The sequence below is a fragment of the Triturus cristatus genome, chromosome 11, assembly GCF_964204655.1.
Source record: "Triturus cristatus chromosome 11, aTriCri1.1, whole genome shotgun sequence".
In the NCBI taxonomy this organism is placed as follows: domain Eukaryota; kingdom Metazoa; phylum Chordata; class Amphibia; order Caudata; family Salamandridae; genus Triturus; species Triturus cristatus.
Genome location: NC_140594.1, coordinates 412,047,772 through 412,062,207, shown reverse-complemented (window position 1 = coordinate 412,062,207; position 14,436 = coordinate 412,047,772). Strand labels below are relative to the sequence as shown.

The 14,436-nt window shown below is 48.0% G+C and overlaps 1 long non-coding RNA gene across 1 annotated transcript in view; it reads right to left on the bottom strand.

Moving 5' to 3' along the window:
• LOC146784333 (uncharacterized) overlaps positions 1 to 8,998 on the bottom strand; it is a 74,936-nt gene extending 65,938 nt beyond the window's left edge. Inside the window, exon 1 of the long non-coding RNA XR_014970620.1 lies at positions 8,780 to 8,998. This is a non-coding gene — a long non-coding RNA (uncharacterized LOC146784333). The remainder of the gene's footprint in view (positions 1 to 8,779) is intronic.
• Between the last annotated feature and the right edge of the window lie 5,438 nt (positions 8,999 to 14,436).

The following is a 14,436-nucleotide window of genomic DNA, read 5'->3' as shown; positions in this document are numbered from 1 at the left end:
CTGTCCCATGGGAAATCACCGGGCCCGGATGGCCTTCCCCTGTCCTTCTATCGCTTATTCTTGCCACAGCTCCAGCCCCATCTACTGCGACTTTTATACCGATACGACGGGACCGTCCCCCTCTATGGGTCTGGCAGAGATTGCCCTCATTCCCAAAGGGGGCAAGGACCCCACCCTATGCTCTTCGTTCCGTCCTATAGCCCTCTTAAACACGGACCTTAAAATATTCACTAAAATATTGGCCAAGCGACTTGATCCGCATCTACCCGGACTTATAGAACCGGACCAGGTTGGCTTCATCCGGCATCGTCAGGGAGCAGACAATGTGCGTTGAATTGCCCATCTTGTAGGGAAGGCCCATCACTGGAACATACCAGCCTGTTTGCTATCGCTCAATGCGGAGAAAGCGTTTGATCGAGTGGACTGGACCTTCCTCCGAGCTGTACTGCACAAAATTGGTCTGAGTCCGTCCATGATAGCCAGGATCATAGCCCCCTATCTCTCCCCGCAGGCTCGAGTGTGAGTTAATGGCCAACTCACAAACCCCATCTCCATACACAGAGGGACATGACAGGGTTGTCCCCTCTCTCCCCTGTTGTTGCCCCTTGTGGTGGAACCTCTGGCCATGATGATACGACAAGCTCCCGACGTCCACGGCATCCCCCTTGGAGGCCAACAACACAAAGTGGCTCTCTTTGCGGACGACCTTATTCTCATGGTATCCCACCCGCACATCTCTCTGCCAGCGCTTCTCTCTTTGTTGCGGTCCTTTGAATTGGCATCTGGTCTCAAAATTAACCATGAGAAATCTTGGGCCCTGAATCTCACGATCCCCGGGGAGGAGATTCCTACACTACAATCCCTCGTCCCCTACCAGTGGGCTACTAGTTCCATTTGCTACTTGGGACTTCAATTGACCCCCTCACTTGCCACATGGTCCTAAACAAACTGGTGGGATTGCAGGAGGTCAGTCTTGGAGAAACTAAGAGTTTGGAAACCTCTCACCCTCTCCTGGCTGGGCCGCCTAAACGCCATCAAAATGTTTCGGTACTTCCTAAAATTCTGCATTTATTTCAATGTCTCCCCACCCCCATTTCGCAGCACCCGATCCAAAGTCTTCAGCGTGACATCACTAACTTCATCTGGGATGGGCGTAGACTGCAATTTTCTAACAAAATTCTCATGCTCCCGCTGGACAGGGCTGAGCTTGCATGTCCCAACTTACTAGAGTACTATTGGGCCTCCCACCTTCACTTCATCTCTGAGTGGATGGCGAGGGAGAGCGAAAAGGTCTGGTTCCATATGGACAGGGCGGTAACTGGACGAACCATTTGGGACCTTCCCTGGCTCCCCCGGACCGCACGATCCCGTAGTGCTTACATTGCCCTTCCTACCAAGACGGTGCTGGACGTCTGGGACAAGGTAGCCGTCTCTAAGGGACTCACTACCTTTCCTTCCCCCCATTCCCCCATTGCTGGAAATTCGCTATTCCCGACGGCTATTAACCCACAGGTATTCTCTAATTGGCTGGAGGGTGGCTGTAGAACGATCCGGGATCTGTTCGTAGGAGGCACGCTCAAAACCTTTCCTCAGTGCAAGGAGGAGTTCCGACTCCCGGAGGGTACCAGGCTTCAGTACGTACAGCTTCGTCATTGGGCATCCACGTCTCCTACAATGCAGGCCGCCACCCGAGCTTTCACCCCTTTTGAACGCTTAGTGCGTTCCTTTGACGACTCGAAGGGACTTATCTCTCGGACTTATCTCTCGGACCTATCAGGTCTTACAACATTCCCCGCTTGTAGTTCCCCATCCATATCAACGTCAATGGCAGTTGGCAACCTCTACTATAATTGCGCCTGCCCAGTGGAGTCGCCTGTGGCGGGATATTCCAAAGGTATATCGCAGCGTCTCTCAACAGGAAACCGCATACAAGATTATGACGCAGTGGTACTACACACCCTCTCGACTGCACAGGATGTTCCCCACTTCCTCTCCACTGTGTTGGAGATGCACGAGCTCCCCGGGTGACTTCATCCATATTTAGTGGGCCTGTCCACTCCTGACCCTATTCTGGAAAGAGGTTCTTAGTCATATCAAGGTGGTGCTTGGATTCCCCCTGCCTGAATCCCCAGTTCCTAGGCCTCAAACCCGACAATTTGCGCGCACTCACCCGTAGCTATTGGCATATCGCCCTCCACATGCTAGGTGCCGCTAAACAACTCATTGCTCTGTACTGGAAAAAAGCAGAGGCCCCCCAATCAACATTTGGTTTACGCGCTTATGGCACATAGTGACTATGGAACTATGTACCGCGCGCTTGCAATCCCGCGACACTCGCTTCACCAAAATATGGCAGCCACTGGTCACTTATCTTTGTAAAATGGAAAATGGAACATGTGCGTCTCCTGCCCCCGAAGCTCCGGGCTCTACGCCTCTTCGAGGACGCAGTGATGCCACCTGAACCTGACAGACTGTCTGCATAACCACACTTGCCCTGCCCCTCGCCCGCTATGGTGTGCCTTGAGAGGTGATCCGACTATTGAACGCCTTTGCCCACTCCCTCCCCCCCACCCGCCGCTTTCCTCCTTTTTGATATTGCCTTGGACCGCCATTATTTGCCTTCACAAGCAATATGACTCCTTCCCCCTGTTTCACTCTCCTTGTCCTCATTCGCCCTGTCTTAGTTCTCTCTCTTTTTCCTAGCTTTTTCGTCTTCCTTACTCTCCCTATTATTATTATTATTATAACAGCGCTACTGTTACCCGTAGGTGTCCTAGCGCTATGTGAAATCTTGCCTGAGGATCGAACTGAGACCATGCTAATCAATAAAAAAACAGGTTTTTAAAGCTTTTCGAAAGGCCATAAGGCTCGACAAACCTCTAAGATATAGAGGAAGCTTATTCCAAGCTTTGGCTGTGTTAAATATGAAGCTTTTTCCACCCCAGGTGGCCTTTTTCACACGCGGCACAAAAACCAGTTTGGCATCAGATGAGCATAATAGTCTGTTGGAGGTATACCAGTACAGGCGCTCTTTTAGATAGACCGGACCTGCTCCATAAAGTGCCTTGTGCACAAGACACAAAGCCTTGAACAGGGTACGCTTCCTGACTGGCAACCAGTGCAGTTTCCTTATTTCTTTCGCTATTGGAGCGTATTTAGGGATGCCCAACACCAATTTAGCAGCTGAATTCTGCAAGAGTTGCAACTTATGCACTAAACCTTCTTGGATGTTGAAATACAGACTGTTGCAGTAATCCAGCCTCGACATAGTGAGATCTGTGATCACTGTTTTCCAACATTCGGTAGGTAGCAATGGCAACATTTTCTTACAGGACATGAGAGCGAAGGACGTAGCAGAGGCTACAGAGTTTATTTGGTCTTTAAAATTGAGCTTCTGGTCCACCCACACACCTAGGTTTTTAACCTTCCTATTGGGTGTGGGAAGAGGACCAACGGTGTCTGGCCACCATTCCGGCAACCAGAAATTAGGATCCTTGCCAAAACATACCACCACCGTTTTACTGGAGTTTAACTTAAGGCAGTTTTGGGCCATCCAGATCCCTACCGCCTTCATACAGTCTTTAAAACGGACAGCCGTGCTCTTTAACTCAGCTGGTAGAAGAGACACTGCAATTTGAGAATCATCAGCATAAGTGGTTAGACTAAACCCAAACGACTGAATAAGGGGCGCCAAAGAGGACACATATATATTAAATAGTGTCAGACTTAATGAAGACCACTGCGGGACTCCACATGGCAGTGAAAAAGGTTCAGATAAAAATTACCCCAGAGCCCCCAGCTGACTCCAGTGCGACAAAAATGATCTTAAAAGTCTCCAAGCCGAACCCTGTATACCAATCTCCTGCAGCTGGTCCATCAACAAATCATGATGGACCGTATCAAATGCTGCAGAGAGATCTAGCATGATTAGAGTAGCCTTTCCACCTTTATCTAGAACTGTCCTTATCTCTTCAGTAGATTTCAAAAGAGCACTCTCGGTGCTGTGACCCCCTCGGAAGCCATACTGGGTTTGATCCAAAGCTTGAGAAATCTCCAGAAATTGGCTAAGTTGTGTATTCAAATTTCTCCCTATAATCTTAGCAGGTACTGGGAGTCTAGATATAGGCCTAAAATTGTTAGGATCATTTGTGTTGAGATTCGGTTTCTTTAATAAGGGCAGAATAGAAGTTTTTTTCCAATCTAGAGGAAAATAACCCTCTGTGTACATCGAATTAAAAATGGGTGTCAAGACTTGAGAGACAGGCTCAGCTGCTAACTTAAGTATCGCTATCGGGCAATTGTCCGAAGGTGACCCAGATTTAACCTGCATAAGAAGATTAGCGGTTTCTGTAACTGTAAGTTGGGCAAATTTGTCCAATAGCACTTTCTTTTCTATGTGTAGTTTAGCTGCTTGGCCCGCCGTAGTCTTAGTGGTTACCTTGGTGAAAGTGGAGAAAATAGCATCCACTTTCCCATAAAAGAAACTGGACAGTTTTTCACACAGATCCTGACTAGGCGTGGATGTAATGGCCACTGGGTTGGCCAAGCTGGTGACTGTGTTAAATAGTTCCCTAGCTGGGTTATTTGCTCTATTAATCTTCATAGAGAAGTATAGAAGCTTTGCATGATGAATCTGCTGTTTATATATGGCAAGACCCCGTTTATACTCCTCCTTGTCACTACCCTTGTACTCTGTTCTCCATCTTCTCTCCAGATGTTTACAAATCAATTTTTGTTCCCTAAGTTCCTGTGAATACCAAGGAGCGGAGGGCAGCCGTCTAGCGGGATAGAACATTTTTCCTGGTGCTAGCTTATTCCCTGCTGTTTCTAGCCAGCTCATATAAGAACGTGTTGCCTCTTCTAAATTTGAGGAGGGTGTAACTACGGTCTTATTGAGGAAATCGCACAAACCCTCAGCCACTACTTTATTCCACGCTCTTTTCACCAATTTTTTTTTTAACTGGCTTCTGAGAGTGGCGGTCGTGGATAATAAGTTTAAATGAGACAGCCTTATGATCCGACCAGGGTAGCGGAATAATATTGGTGACTTGTAGTTGTGTATTATTGGAAAAAATGCCATCAAGTATATGTCCTGCCATATGAGTCGCAGCAGTCACCAATTGCTCTAAATTGCTACACTTCATGAGGTCTAATAGTTTGGCTGAGTCTGGATCTAAAAAAGATTCCAAATGGAAATTAAAATCACCTAAGATAGTGTAGGAGCTGGTCATAATACCCGTTTCCACGAGTTTGCCCACCTGCTCAATGAAACGGCCTCCAGGGCCAGGTGGTCTATCGACAAGTGAGCCTTGGAAAGTATAATGGGGAGATAAACGGAAGGAGAAGTCTAGCGCCTCACAGCCTTCCACCTCACCCGGGCCAAAAAAAGAGATGGTGCAGGAATGGTAAATAACCACTAATCCGCCTCCTCTTCTCTTAGGCCTGTTCAAAGTATAACAGGCAAAGTTAGAAGGCGTCGCCTTAACCAGGTCAGGCCGGAAGCGTTATCCGTCCAAGAATCTGTGATAAAAGCTATCTTGATATCTTCATCTTCCATGAATAAAGCACACTCTGTGCTGTGTTTAATCAATGATCTAACATTCATCAGGGCACATTTCCAAGTTGAGGTACCTATTTTTCTCTCAACTTTTGCTGCGTAAATTCTAGACATCTCTAGGGTGTCAAACCATAATTTTGGAAGTATGATCCCACACCCTGGACAGACATCAAGAGGCTCCTGGAGCTGAGCCTCTGGATTTAAACGAGGGCATACATGGATTTCAGTATTCACATTAAGGCTTTTTTAAAAGGGACCGTCATAATATAATTTAAGATGGTTACCTGAGCCCCCCTGAACAGGGGGGGTGGCGCAGAGCGCGATACGATCGCGGACGGGCGCAGACGGGCTTGCCTTTGGCGCGCCACCGGCGCGCTCGCGCCAGCCTGCGTTTAAATGTTGTCTGGGACCAGAAAGCCTAGCCCGCTGACCCCGCGACCAACCCAGGATGGCGGACCTGTGCTCTCACCACCGGCCAACCTGTACCGGTGATCGCAAACACGGATGATCAAGGTACGGAGCAAATAGCAGAAAGAAGTAATATCCAAATTCAGCAATATTTAAAAAGTTTAAAACAGTTTAAAGATTAATGTGCAAATAGAGCAATAGTAGCAGCAACACACATACACTCCCAGCTAATTCTTCTCTGCCTCCCTCTATAGGTTTTTCAATTTATCCTTTTTTTTTTACTTATCCATGTTGAATTTTGGTCTTGAAGCTCCTCCACATCACATTCCTACGCAGTGTCTCTTGTACTACGCGGCCCGCCTATATCCTGGGTTGTAGGCGACTTGCTGTGTGACACCTGCGTTGATAACCATTACCTGATTTTCTCATGCCTCCCCTAAACAATGCGGCCGGCCCTGCCAGGGGTTGTGGGCCATGTGCTGTGTAAGTGTAGACTCTTTCCTTGGTTCTTTTTTTGAAAAATAAAAACAGATTTAAAACAAACATCTCCCAGAAGAACTCCTTCCTCCAACAGCAACTCCAGCATGGAAGGCTGGGGTAGCAACAATGAGGGAGAGAGAGGCTAGATAGTACCCTTCATGAATTATGGAATGCCACCCTTACAGTCAGCCCCCTTTTGGCAATACCCCTTGTTTCCATAAGCCCAAAAACCTTTCCCTCAAACCTACAACCCTGCTTTTTTTTCAGAGGCTGGTGCAGAGAAAGAGGTTGAAGAAGAGAAGGGCACAAACGTGTACAGTGGCAGGAACCACCACCTCATCAGGTATAGACAAGGAGTCAGACAGGGAAGAAAAACTAGCTGTTAACCAGTCAAAGAGAACCCTGAATGACACAGAGACCAAGGTACTCAAGAAGGGTCTTGGCTTTGCCCCACACCTAAGATAGATACATTCCGGGACCACTATAAACTCCATTTCGTTCTTCATAAAATAAGGTTGAGGGCATTCTTTCAGGACAAACCAGGTCTTCAAAAAACATGACTCGGAGCTTCGCAACCGTTCTAGGTTTACCCCCACTACCAATATGATTCCTGTAGACATACTGACCTTTGAACAGGCTGGTCTAAAGGAAATAATGCAGGTTTAAAGTGGTCCCACCTTCCAGAATCTTTCCAACTCTGAGTTGGTAGTGATTAGATCTATGGCCAATGACAACAAAATCGCCATAACACAGGTAGACAAGGGGGGCGCCGTTGTTATCATTACTACGATTGACTATAACACTGAATGTAACCGCCAACTGTCAGACAGGAAATGCTATACTCCTATCTCCATTGATCCCACGAGATGTTTGAGTACCCAGATTACCTTTGTGGTATCAACAGCAGAATCCCAAGAGTGGATTAGTTAGAATGAGATTGAATTTTTGGTTAACACTCAACTGAGGACACCCTACTATTACATCCTCCTCAAGATACACAAGGGTGTTCTCCCACCACCAGGGAGACCAATTGTGTCAGACATTGACTCACTTCTGGAACCATTATCCAGATTCTGCGACTATTTCCTCCAACCCATGGTGAAAAAAACTCCCTTCTTCCTCCAGGATACGAGAGATGTACTACGTCTCATAGAAACAACTAACCACACAGTCTCGATTGATTTACTGGTAACTCCTGATGTAGAGGCCCTCTATACTAACATTCCTCAAACAGCCACCCTGGCAGTGGTCGAGAGAGCCCTACTTTCTGAGGACTGGACTGCCACTACTCCAGTCAGTTTCATTATGGATTGCGCCACCATTGCCCTGACAGAAAACCTTTTTCAATTTGGTGAACAACTGTACCACCAGACTCAGGGGATCTCAATGGGAAGCACCTTCGCCCCTAGTCTGGCCTGCCTCTATATGACAGCTTTTGAGGAGGAGAACATCTTTCACGCCACTAACCCATATAGCACAAATATTACTTTGTGACGAAGATACATTGACGACATCCTACGTTTTTGGAGGTAAGATAGAACCACATGCAACAATTTTTGCGATCAGATTAACTCCCTCAACCCTTTTCTCCAGTTCACTAGTGACCTGTCTGATGAAAAAATTCCCTTCCTAGACCTACTAATTCACCTGCCGGAAGATGGCAACTTGACCACAACTACATTAAAACATCCACAAATAACAACACCCTGCTATTGTATGGTAGCCACCACCCCAGGGCACTACATGACAACTTCCTGTATGGATAATTTTCACGGTTGCACTATAATTGTAGCTCTGTTTCTGACTATGACAAACAAGCCCTCTCACACTCTGAAAATCTCATCCTTCAAGACTACCCACGACACTGTGTGAGAATGGCCAAAAAACTGGCTAGAAATAACAATAGAGAGGCACTATTGGAAGAACACGCAAAACATCCAGAAGACACGCTCACTTGTATTACCACATACACAGCTGACTCTAACAGAATACGCAAGATTAAAAAAGAAGCATTGGAACATCCTCCAGTCTGGGAGTTAACCCATGCCACAACCTAGGCTCGCTTTCAAACGCACTTCAAACCTAAAAGACATGCTGGTGCACAGGAGACCAAGAGTATCAGACAGTTTAGACCAAGGGACCCTGTGGCCCCTGCCCCCTGTGAAGGGCCATTTTCCCTGTGGTTCCTGCACTGTCTGTAGCCTGACTACAGCGACAAAAGAAATAAAACTGACAAATATGTTCACCTGGACACAAAAGGCACATACCAACTGCAAAATAAAAAACAGTATTTACACAATCACATGCCCCTTTTTACAGTCCGATAGCCCTTACCTTATCCTTGTGTGTGTGGTGCTCCTGTTCGTGCGGTGCTGGTGTGCCATATTCTCCTTGTTGGTCTGCTTCGTGGGTGTGGGCCGGTTTTCCTTTTCCTTTCTCCCCCGCGCGGGGGTAGTGTTGACTTTGCCTTTTCCTGCGCAGCGGTGTTAGGAGTAGAAGGCGGGATGAGGCGTATTTAGAGCCCTCTCCCTGTTCCTTCTCGCTTGGTTTTCTTCCGATTCCTTGCCCCGGAAGGAGTTGGCCTTGGCGTTCTTGCACCCGGCTGAAGATCGAAGTGCTCGCTATCTGGAGGAGTTCTTGCCTGTGTTTGATCCTTGGAGGATTCGGGTTGTTCCGGCTGGAGCAAACTGACTTAACTTCTTGTTTTCTGGACTTGGGGACCTTATCACTGTGGTCAGGTTGGCGAGGAGTTGTTAACCTCGTTGTAATGTTCTGGATTGCCTTCCTTTTTTTCCTTTTTCTTGTTTTCCAGTGCACTGGTTGTTTTCCCTATTTTTGTGTATCTGCACTCTCCCATCCTTGTTAGTAAATAGCAGAGAGGCTTAACAGCGGATTTTTTCACGTTTCGCGTTTTTCATGCTATATTGAACATTTCAGACCTTTTTTTGGGGCACATTTGTGGATGTCTTGGAGTAGGCTGAATTACTTCTTCCTTGTATGACTGAAAGAATGCCTTAAATTCCAATACATACGGAGGCGATTACTCGACAGCAAGGGGTGAGTCATGGAATTGTGATTTTATGATTTAGTTCACCTTGGGGTGTTTGTTTTGTTTGCTTTGATTGAAATGGCTGATTCAATACGCTGGGCGGTCGATGGAGGATCTAAGGCGGTGCTGGTGCTGCTGGACCTGTCAGCAGCATTCAACACAGTCTCCCATTCTATCCTCTTAAATCGACTGAGTGATAATGGCATCCAGGGAACAGTGCTGAACTGGCTATCAGCTTTTCTATCAGACCGCAAACAACAGGTCCGGACCCACCCTTTCATTTTCCCTTTTCAAACCTCTTAAATGGGGTGTGCCTCAGGGCTCGTCCCTAAGCCCACTTCTTTTTAATGTTTACTTGACGCCTCTGGCAGAATTGATCTCTAAAACTGGGATCAAAATTTTATCTTATGCGGATGATACCCAGTTATTGTTCACCTTTCGGGATGTCTCCGCCTCCACTTTTGAACCGCTAAAAGAGTGCCTTAAGAATACTGCGGCCTGGATGGACCGTAACTTCTTAAAACTCAACGCGGATAAGACTAAGATCTTATTTTTTAACCAACAGTCTCCCCTTTCTTCGAAACTGTGGTGGCCTGATGAATTAGGCACCGCACCCCTACCTAAGGACTCGATTAAGAATCTAGGTGTTAGATGGGACAAACATTTGTCCCTGGCTACGCAGGTCCAAACGGTTTCGGCTGCTTGCTCCGGCAAAATTAAAATCATCAGAAAATTCATTAAATATCTGCCCAATGCAACCTGTAAAACCATGGTCCATGCGCTGATAACCTCCCATCTGGATTATGCAAATGGATTATATATCTGGGTCTTCTGCTTGGCTTGCTCCACAGACTTCAGACTGTACAAAATGCTGCGGCACGCCTGATCTGCGGGATCCCGCTTCGTCACCACATTTCTCCATATTTACGCCAACTTTACTGGTTGTCCATTGCTATGCGAATAGAATTTAAGGCTTTGACCTTAGCTTTTCGGGCAAGTAAAGGCAAAGGCCCGCTCTACTTAAGGAGGAGACTCCGCCCTTATCATCAAGCCAGATTCTTAAGGTCGAATAACAAACCCCTTCTTGTCACCCCTCGGTTCATAAAAGTTAGAATGGGAGGCAAATCCTTTGAGGTGGGCGCCACTCAATGCTTGAATAATTTACCTCTTCACCTACGCCTGATTCAGTCAGATCTTGAGTTCCGCAAATCTCTTAAACCCTGGCTATTTAGCCGAACCGACTAGTCGTGGTCTTTTTTATTATTATTATTATTTGTTTATTAATATCTGTATCCCTTTTCTATTGTATGTCCCTGTAGATGCTTGTGGAGTGCCTGCAGTCCCAGTGAAACCCAGAGAGAAGCCTAGCAGTCTCATCACGTCCTTCCCTGTTTTCTTTTCCTTCCTACCTTCCCCCCCGGTGCGTTGGCCAATCGTGCTTGTTTAGTTTAGCACGGAGGGTCAAGGCACCTGTACTTCAGGTGAGTGGGGCTGGAACACCCCTGTGATAAAAGATACATAGGGATGATTACCAGACCGGTCAAGACCGGCATTACTGAGCACCGCAGCAATATCGGTGTAAAAGAACTAGCACCAAATTGTGCACACACTTTATTGACCTTGGCCACACAGCTGATGATTTACAATGGACTGTGCTCGAAGCCCCTTCCATTTTGAGAAAAGGTGCACTCTTTAAAAGGGAACAACACCGGATTTTCCGTCTGTCCACACATTCAGGGATTGAATGAAGGTATACCATGGGGAGAGATCAACTGGTAGCTTTCACTAATCATTCGATAATCTCTATCTGGCAATATGCTATTTCATACATTAGAACATTGGAATGTTGGAAGCTCCATTGAAAACAATGGAGTACTCCGGGCTTATAATGGCTGGTATAAGCCCGGAGCTCCAACATTCCAATGTTTCTTTGTTCACAGCTCTGGCTGTGAACAAAGGCTTCAGGGAGCCTGAGGGGATTTGAATCCCCTCGCGCTCCCTGAAGGCTTCGTTTTATTTGTTAGAACATTCTGCCCTCTAGTGGCAGTATGTTCTAATAGCCTTACAGCCCTTCGTAGCAGGGCTATACCGGCTTTTAAAGTCCCTCTGCTTTGTTAAAGTCCCTCGCCTTCGGCTCGGGCCTTTAACGATGCAGCGGGAGTAATCATGACCCAGTGGGTTATCAGACTCTAAAAAAGACACCGCACAATTAATATGTGACTACACTACTTCAGTGAGAGTTAGCTCTGTTTGTCCCTATCAACTCTCTACTGCATACACATCCACATTCAATGGGAGCGCTCCAACGATTTTCAACCCTTTCACGTTAATTGCTAGCAACAATCCATGTGATAAATGGGCTCCTAACCTTTGATCAGCAATTAACCACGCCGCGCCGCGCTGCCTGCCTTTCCACAATGGGATTCCCACATAGGGGGATACATGTCGACATTCAATGGGAGTGCTCCAATAATTTTCAACACTGTCACATTAATTGCTAACAAAAATCCATGTGTCAGTAGTCAGGAGTAAAGAAGGCCATCGAGCACGCCACCTCCAAAGGAAGGCCTCACTCACAGAGATCGTCTCCGACAGCCGCAGGTTCTGTCATCCACTGAGGCCTGAGCGCCTGAGAGATCCTCCAGAGTGGATTCCACCTCAGCTCCAGATGCACCAGCACTGAACTCTATACAGAAACTTCACCACCGCGAGACCAGGCCGGTCTACAGAACATCGCCAAGACAGAGGAAGGCATCCTGACCATGCGGTCCGAAGCTCCAGCTCTGCCTGGCTGATGGCCCGAATAGACTCATGTGGGGCTATGTGTTGTTTGTTGGTTTTATTTCAGGTTGGACTTTTGTTTTTGTTTTTCATTTAAGTTTGGGAGGGATGTAGTATCCGGCTGGATACAATATAGTGTTCCACTGCTGATGAAACCCACACTAGACACCCACCCACCACAGGTGTTACCAGTCAGGTGACCCTGTCAATAAAAGGGGCCGGGCGCATGTGCCCTGGGCCCTATTAGACCACTCTACTGCTCAGTGTCGGTGTCCGTTAATAAGCACCATGTGGGCCTGAGGCCCAAACACTACAGGCCTTTTTAGGTCTCGGCTGCGAAAGGCTGCGCTTGCGCAGTCTCGCTCCGAGATTTAATGAGTTTGAGTGACTTTGAGAAGAGGGGCTTGAACCCGCCCCTCTTCTTCCCTGTTCTCCATTGGCTGGCCTAGTAAATGCTGGCCAGCCATTGGAGAAGAGGTCCCGTCACTCCGTTGAAGCCCCGTCCTTTTCGGATCGGGGGGCGTGTTTTTTGCGAGAAGTCTCAGGGAGGAGACAACAGCAAAACACGCCCCCCAATCCGAAAAGGACACTCCCTTCCTCCGAGGCATTTTCTGCTGTGCCTCGGAGAAAGGCGGTGGTGTCCCGGCGTTGCTCCCTCACCTGATCTCCTTCGTCATCAACGATTACCAGCCCGGAGGCTGCATCGTCTCGCACCTGGACCCCATCCACGACTCCCCACCCTCCAGCTAGCTCTGGACATGCAAGATCTTTGCCCCATCTCCATCAGTCGAGGAGGCTGCTGTGCCCATGTTCCCCAAAACTCCACACTTCATTTCTTCAGCCCCTTAAATTCCCAAGCACAAGTTTCTCTTCTCGCTTCAGTAGCACCTTCATTTCCGTGCCCTCTACCCCCCCCCACGTTGCTTTCATTCTACCTCCACCGTGCCCACTTTCCTCTCGCCCCCCCCCCCCATTCTTCAGGCCCCTTCTTCCAAGTCTTCATTCTCTCTCCCTGTTCCCGCCACTCGCCTTCTTCAAATTCCCGCCTCTGTTCTCTATCGACACACTACACTCTCCCCTTCTGTGCCCTTCCCTCACAGTCACACTCGTCTCCCGCCTCTGTTGTTCTCTCTCCGCGCTCATCTCTTCTGTGCCCTTCCCTCACAGCCGTACTCCTCTCCCAGCTCGCCCCTCACTTCCACTCTGGTCGTCGCAGTCCTCCCACCCGCCCCTCCCCATTCTTTCACTCCCCCCCCCCCATACTGGCTAGACGGGTCTGGCGTGTTTTCGCCAAAGTAAATAAACCACTTACATGAAAAGTTCTCAAAACAATGTAGTAATTCCGCCATCCCCTTCCCTGTTCTCCACGTGAACGACCCCTCTTATTATTTTACTGACCGCCCCCTGCACCTCCACGACGCAGGGGCCCCCTCCACTAACGCCCCCCCCCCCCACGGGCTCGACACGCAGAGACCCCACTACCTCTTCCAGTCCAACCCCTCCGACCCCCGGCAGATGAGCGCGGGTTTGTACCTGAAGCGCTTTGGGGATCGCAAGGGGTAACAAAGCGCTATACAAATACCAATATATTACCTGCAGCTGCTGTTTTCCTAGACCCCCGGGCTTAAAAACTAGGTTCGGGTGCAAGGACTGATCCGGTCCCCCAGATCCAAAACTCGCCTGTTCCTCGTCTCCCCTCGTCTCTGAAGTGCGAGCTGCCCCCTCCTACTGCCATTCCGTCACTGGTGGCGGCGGGGAATGAGCTTTGCATAGGGCGGGGTTTACAAGGTGAGATCGAGGATAATTGATATGCAGTGGTCTAAAAAAATATAGGTCAGTGGAGATTTTTTTGGTGTGTACATTTATATAGCGAGAACTCGACCCAAAAATATTGGAGCGCTTTATTTCATTGTGCAACAGGTCGGTGGCACCGGGAACCAGAGATGTGAGCGGGACATGCTCCTCAGTTACAGCAGTGTTTTAACTACCAATCGAAGAGATGAGTGGTCCAAACACCTTACTTAATATATCCCGACATCGAAAGTGCCTTATTTACGATGGGAGTACCTGGGAACATCACATTGCTGTTGTGCTGCCCTGTGTGTGATACCTGCAGTCCTCCTTGAGCTGTTGTGTTCTAATTGCAACAGCAGAGTACATC